Below are 6,291 nucleotides of genomic sequence, written 5' to 3'. Positions count from 1 at the left end.
TGCCTGCCTCAGCCTCCCAAAGTGCTGGGATTACAGGCGTGAGCCACTACACCTGGAATCTCAGTCTTTAGCTCTCAAAATATGTCTCTCCCGTCAACTGTGCCAACTGAATGCCTGAGGGCAAGAGGAAGAGCCAATCAGAAGGGAGATCAGAAGGAAATACGCCCAAACTTCAGCATACTTGCCCTACCCCAGGGGTGACAGGATCACAAGTTACTTTTGTGTTCTCTGCGTTTTTGGAACTTTGTATATTCCAGTTTCTTTTTTGCTCCCTCCCCTTTCCTCTTTTGCTCTATGACCTTTTCATGTTAAGAGACCATTTTTCTTTAACCTTTTCTTGAAATTATATGACCCCAATATTATGAGTGCAGCGGGCTGTCCAGCTGAACGCATCACCTGCCAGAACAAGGACAAGATGACGACCAGCCCTTTGGAAAGGAACCAGAATGTCCCTTTCGAAGGCAGAACCTCAGGGTGCTTAAGAACGCAAGCTCTGGAAATTCCAACCGGCCATGTGTAGCCTGGATCTCACTGAGAGGAAACATCCAACAAACTGAAAGTGAGGGACATTTTACAAAGTAACTGGCCTGGACCCTTCCAAAATGTCAACATCACAAAACACTAAGAAAGGCTGAGGAAACCCTCCAGAATGAAGGGACTGAAAGAGGCCAGACAAATAAATGCAACTGGTGTGATTCCAAACCTCACCCTACATCGGGGTGGGGAGGATATGGCTCTGAGGGACATTTTAGCATCCAGATTTTTAGCATCCGGATAGAACTGACAGAGGCAGAATACAGAGAGTGGCTGGGTTAATGGTGTTGTATCAATCAATGTTCAACAAGGTGCGTCTGATAACTGTCCTGTGGTTACATAAGAGAATGGCTCTTTGGAAATGCATGCTCGTGTCATTCCTACCCTCAAATGGTTTAGGAGAAACACAGGACAGAGAGAGAAAGAGAAAGTGTGTACGTGTAGAGTTCAGGTGAAACTGGTTCATTTTCCTTAAGAGTAAACTGAGACCTGCAGACAGAAAACCTTTTGCTCTAGTGGCCTGTAGAAAGAAAAACAGATGGAATGAAATCTGCGTGTGGTGGCTCACGCCTGGAATTCTAGCACTTTGGGAGGCCAAGGCGGGCGGATCACTTGAAGCCAGGAGTTTGAGACCAGCCTGACCAACAGAGCAAAACCCCATCTCTACTAAAAACACAAAAATTAGCTTGGTGTGGTGGCGGGTGCCTGTAATCCCAGCTGCTCTGGAGGCTGAGGCAGGAGAATCACTTGAACCCAAGAGGCAGAGGTTGCAGGGAGCTGAGAGTGCACCACTGCACTCCACCCTGGGTGACAGAGTGAGACTCTGTCAGAAAGAAAAGAAAGGAAGGGGAAGGGGAAGGGGAAGGAAGGAAGGAAGGGAGGGATGGAGGGAGGGAGGGAGGGAGGAGAGAGAGAAAGAAAGAGAGAGAGAGAGGGAGAGAGAGGAGAGGGGAGGAGAGGGGAGGAGAGGAGAGGAGAGGAGAGGAGAGGAGAGGAGAGGAGAGGAGAGGAGAGGAGAGGAGAGGAGGCAAAATATTAAAAGTTGGTGAATCTGGGCCAGGTGCAGTGGCTCACACCTGTAATTCCAATGCCTTCAGAGGCTAAGGCAGGAGGATCGCTTGAGGCTAAGGCCTGAGAATTTGAGACCAGCCTGGGCAACATGGCCATACCTAGTCTCTGCAAAAAAAAAAAAAAAAAGAAGAACTAATTAGCCAGGCATGATGGGCACACCTGTAGTCCCAGCCACCTGGGAGACTTGAGGTGGGAGGATCCCTTGAGTCCAGCAGGCAGAGGCTGCAGTGAGCCATGATCTCCCTACTGCACTCCAGCCTGGGCAAGAGAGCAAGACACTGTATCAAAAAATAAAGAAATAAGTAAAAGGTTCGTGAACGTAGGTAAAGGTCTCTCTATATCACGCTGTGCCTTCTGGCTGTGCAGCCTGGAGCAAGTGGCTTCCCTCTCTGTTGTTCAGTTTCTAGGTCTATAAAATGGTCATCGGAAGAGAATTCACCCCCCAGGCTGGTGGTGTTCTGGCTGAACGTGCATCTGGTAGTCTCGCAGCCAATCTGGGTTCTGGTGGGGCTCTGGACGCTTACATATTCTCAGCATTGCCCGTGCTTCCGGGGCTGTTTCAGGATTTCATGAGTCCAGAGCCCGGTACAGCAAACAACCGATGTTAATTGTTAGAACCACCATGAGAAAAGCAAAACCATGCAAATGTATGCCTCGTTTTCTCAGCTAACCTACAGGCTGCTGGAAGTCAGAGAGTGTGCCGTCTGCTGAGCTCTTCTGTCCACAGCCACCCAGTGGGAGGCTGGTGTCCCTCATCACAGCCTGTCGAAGGCCAGGGACCCCAGGGACAGCACCATGAGCAGTCCTGGCGTGAGAAGGGATGGTCATGGCTGGATGCCAGGGACTCTGCGACAGGGCCAGTATTCCAGGTGACAGATGCCCCTCCAGGGCCTGGACTGAGCCGCTAGGATGCAGAAAGAGCCACATTCAAAGCCTTGGCTTTGTCAGTCAGGGGCAGCACACCAGGGCCCCAGATGTATTTGGGTTGGTTACAGAGTCACTTTTGTAGGTCAATTTTTAGCATCCAGAAAAAGGGCTTTTAAAAATAATTCCAGACCAAGCACAGTGGTTCACGCCTGTAATCCCAGCCCTTTGGAAGGTTAAGGCGGGTGGATCACTTGAGGTCGGGAGCTCGAGACCAGCTCAGCCAACATGGCGAAACCTTGTCTTTACAAAAAATACAAAAATTAGCCAGGCATGGTAGAGGGCACCTGTAATCCCAGCTACTCAGGAGGCTGAGGCAGGAGAATCGCTTGAATCCAGGCAGCAGAGGTTGCAGTGAGCCAAGATCGCGCCACTGCACATTAGCCTGGGCGACAGAGCAAGACTGTCTCAAAAGAGACAACAAACGATCCAATTTAAAATGAGCAAAAGAAGGTATGCAAACAGCCCATAAATCAATGCAATGTTCAACATCTCTAGTCATCAGGGAAATTAAAACTACAACCATAATGAGATATTACTACCTACCCATTAGAATGTCTGACATTAGAAACACTGACAATGGCAAGTTGGTGGGGAGGATGTGGAGCAACTGGAATGCTTATCCATTGCTGGTGGTAAACAACTGCTTTGAAAAATATTTGACACTTTCTTTCTTATTTTCTTTTTGAGACAGGGTCTCACTTTGTCACCCAGGCTGGAGTGCAGTAGCACAATCTTGGCTCATTACAACCTCTACCTCAAGAGGTCCTCCTGCCTCAGCCTCCCGAGTAGCTGGGACTACAGGTGCGTGCCACCATGCTTGGCTAATTTTTTTGTATTTTTGAAGAGACTGGGTTTTGCCATGTTCCCAGGCTGATCTCAAACTCTTGGGCACAAGCAATCCTCTCGCCTCAGTCTCTGAGAGTGCTGGGACTATAGGCGTGAGCCACTGCGCCTGGTTGGGCAGTTTCTAACAAAATTAAACATACCCTTATCATCCGACCCTGCCATTCCACTTCTAGGTATTTGCCCGAGAGAAATGACAGCATAGGTCCACACAAAGACTTGTACGAGCATGTTCAAGCAGCATCATCTACAGCAGCCAAACGCTAGAAATAACCCCAAGGTCCATCAGCAGGTGAATGGATGAAAAAAATTATGATATATCTGCATAATGGCATATTGCCAGCAAAAGAAGGAATGAACTAATGGTACACACAACACAGATGAATTTCAAAATCACTATGCTGAGCGACAGAAGCCTGATACAAAAGAGTATATGCTGTGTGACTGTATTTATGTCAGACTCTAGAACAGACAAATTGAAATTTCAGAAAGCTGCAAAATCAGCATGGAAAAAATCAGTTATGTTTCTATACACTAACAATGAACCTATCCAAAAAAGAACTTAGGAAGAAATCCCATTTACAATAGCATCTAAGAGAATAAAATAAATTTAACCAAGAAAGTGAAAGATCTGAACACTGACAACTATGACACATGGATGCAAGAAATTATAGAAGACACAAACAAATGGAAAGATATCCCACGTTCATGGATTGGAATACTTAATATTTTGAGGAAAAATATATACATATTACTCAAATTGGTCCATAGATTCAAGGTAATCACTATCAAAATTCCAACGGCATTGTTCACAGGAATAGAAAAAAAATCCTAAAATTCCTATGAAACGACAAAAGACCCTGACTGAATAGCTGAATTTTTTTTTTCTTTTTTGACGGAGTCTCGCTCTGTCGCCCAGGCTGGAGTGCAGTGGCGTGATCTCGGCTCACTGCAAGCTCCACCTCCTGGCTTCACGCCATATTCCTGCCTCAGCCTCCTGAGTAGCTGGGACTACAGGCGCCCGCCACCACGCCTGGCTAATTTTTTTGTTTTTTTAGTAGAGACGGGGTTTCACGGTGTTAGCCAGGATGGTCTCAGTCTCTCGACCTCGTAATCTGCCCGCCTCAGCCTCCCAGAGTGCTGGGATTACAGGTGTGAGCCACCGTGCCCGGCTGAATTTTTATTTCATTTTTTATTTTTTGAGATGGGGTCTCGGTCTGTCACCCAGGGTGGAGCGCAGTGGCATGATCATAGCTCTAACTGCTGGGCTCAAGTGATTGTCCCGCCTCAGTCTCCCAAGTAGCTAGGACCACAGGTGAGATTCTAAGAAAAAAGAAAAAGGGCCGGGCGCGGTGGCTCAAGCCTGTAATCCCAGCACTTTGGGAGGCCGAGACGGGCGGATGACCACTCGCATTGCCAGCCTCTCCACCCCCATTCCTTCTCTTTTCCTCCACAGCACTCAGCACAGTCTGATGAGCCCAACTGTGAGTCTCCTCCACCAGCAGCTCAGCTCCCCAAAGGCAGGGATTTTTTTTTTTTTTTTTTTTTTGAGACAGAGTCTCGCTCTGTTGCCCAAGCTGGAGTGCAATGGCGCAATCTCGGCTCACTGCAACCTCCGCCTCCTGGGTTCAAGTGATTCTCCTGCCTCAGCCTCCCAAGTAGCTGGGATTACAGGCATGCACCATCATGCCTGGGTAGTTTTTCTCTTTTTAGTAGAGACAGGTTTTTGCCACATTGGCCAGGCTGGTTTCGAACTCCTGTCCTCAAGTGATCTCAGCCTCAGCCTCCCCATGTGCTGGGATGACAGGCGTGAGCCATCGTGCCCAGCCAGGGATGTTTGACTTGTTCATGTCACATCCCCACTCCCAAAACTGCCAGGTATACAATACAATAGGAGCTCAGTAAATTACTGTCAAATAAGTTAACAAAGGGATACGTGTTACTCTCATTTTTGGATGTGAATCACAGAGATGCTCAATAATGTAGCCTTACGACAGAGTGACGCTAACCTAGGTGTCCAGCCAAGCAGGACTGGCCCAAGAGGTTAGGGCCTTCCAATGGAACACCATGCCACTGTGAAAGAGGCTGAGTCTGGTAAATCAGAACCTCTCGATACGTTGTTAGAAAGAAGAGCAGGCTGGGCCTGGTGGCTCATGCCTGTAATCTCAACACTTTGGGAAGCCCAGGTGGGAGGGTTGCCTGAGACCAGGAATTTGAGACCAGCCTGGGCATCATAGTTAGACCCCATCTCTACAAAAAAATGTTTAAATTAGGTAGGCGTGGTGGTGCACACCTGTAGTCTCAGTGACTTGGGAGACTGAAGGCAGGAGGATTCCTTGAGCCCAGGAGGTCAAGGTTGCAATGAGTCATGATGGTGCCACTGCACTCCAACCAGGGCAACAGAGAGAGACCCTGCCTCTTAAAAAAACAAACAAACAAAAAAAAAGGCAGGGTGGGGGACCAGGCGTCAAGGCTCACACTTACAATTGCAGCGCTTTGGAAGATAGAGAGGGGTGGACTGCTAGAGGTCAAGAGTTCAAGGCCAGCCTGGGCAATATGATAAAACCTCAGCTCTACAAAAAATATGAAAACAAAACTAGTCAGGTGTGGTGTTGCACACCTGTAGTCCCAGCTACTCAGGAGGCTGAGATGGGAGGATCACTTGAGCCCAGCGGGTGGAGGTTGTAGTGAGCTGTGATCACACCACTGCATTCCAATCTGGGTGACAGAGTGAGACCTGGTCTCAAAAAATTTTTTTAAATGTTAAAAAAGAAAAACAAACATCAGAATGGTATTAGAGTAACCTGCTGTTGGCAGGGCGTGGTGGTTCCCGCCTATAATCCCAGAACTTTGGGAGGCCGGGGCAGGCAGGTAACTTGAGCTCAGGAGTTCGAGACCAGCCTGGCCAACATGGTG

This window comes from Mandrillus leucophaeus, unplaced genomic scaffold (assembly GCF_000951045.1).
Source record: "Mandrillus leucophaeus isolate KB7577 unplaced genomic scaffold, Mleu.le_1.0 Scaffold120, whole genome shotgun sequence".
NCBI classification, from domain to species: domain Eukaryota; kingdom Metazoa; phylum Chordata; class Mammalia; order Primates; family Cercopithecidae; genus Mandrillus; species Mandrillus leucophaeus.
Note: the sequence above shows the minus strand (reverse complement) of the source record.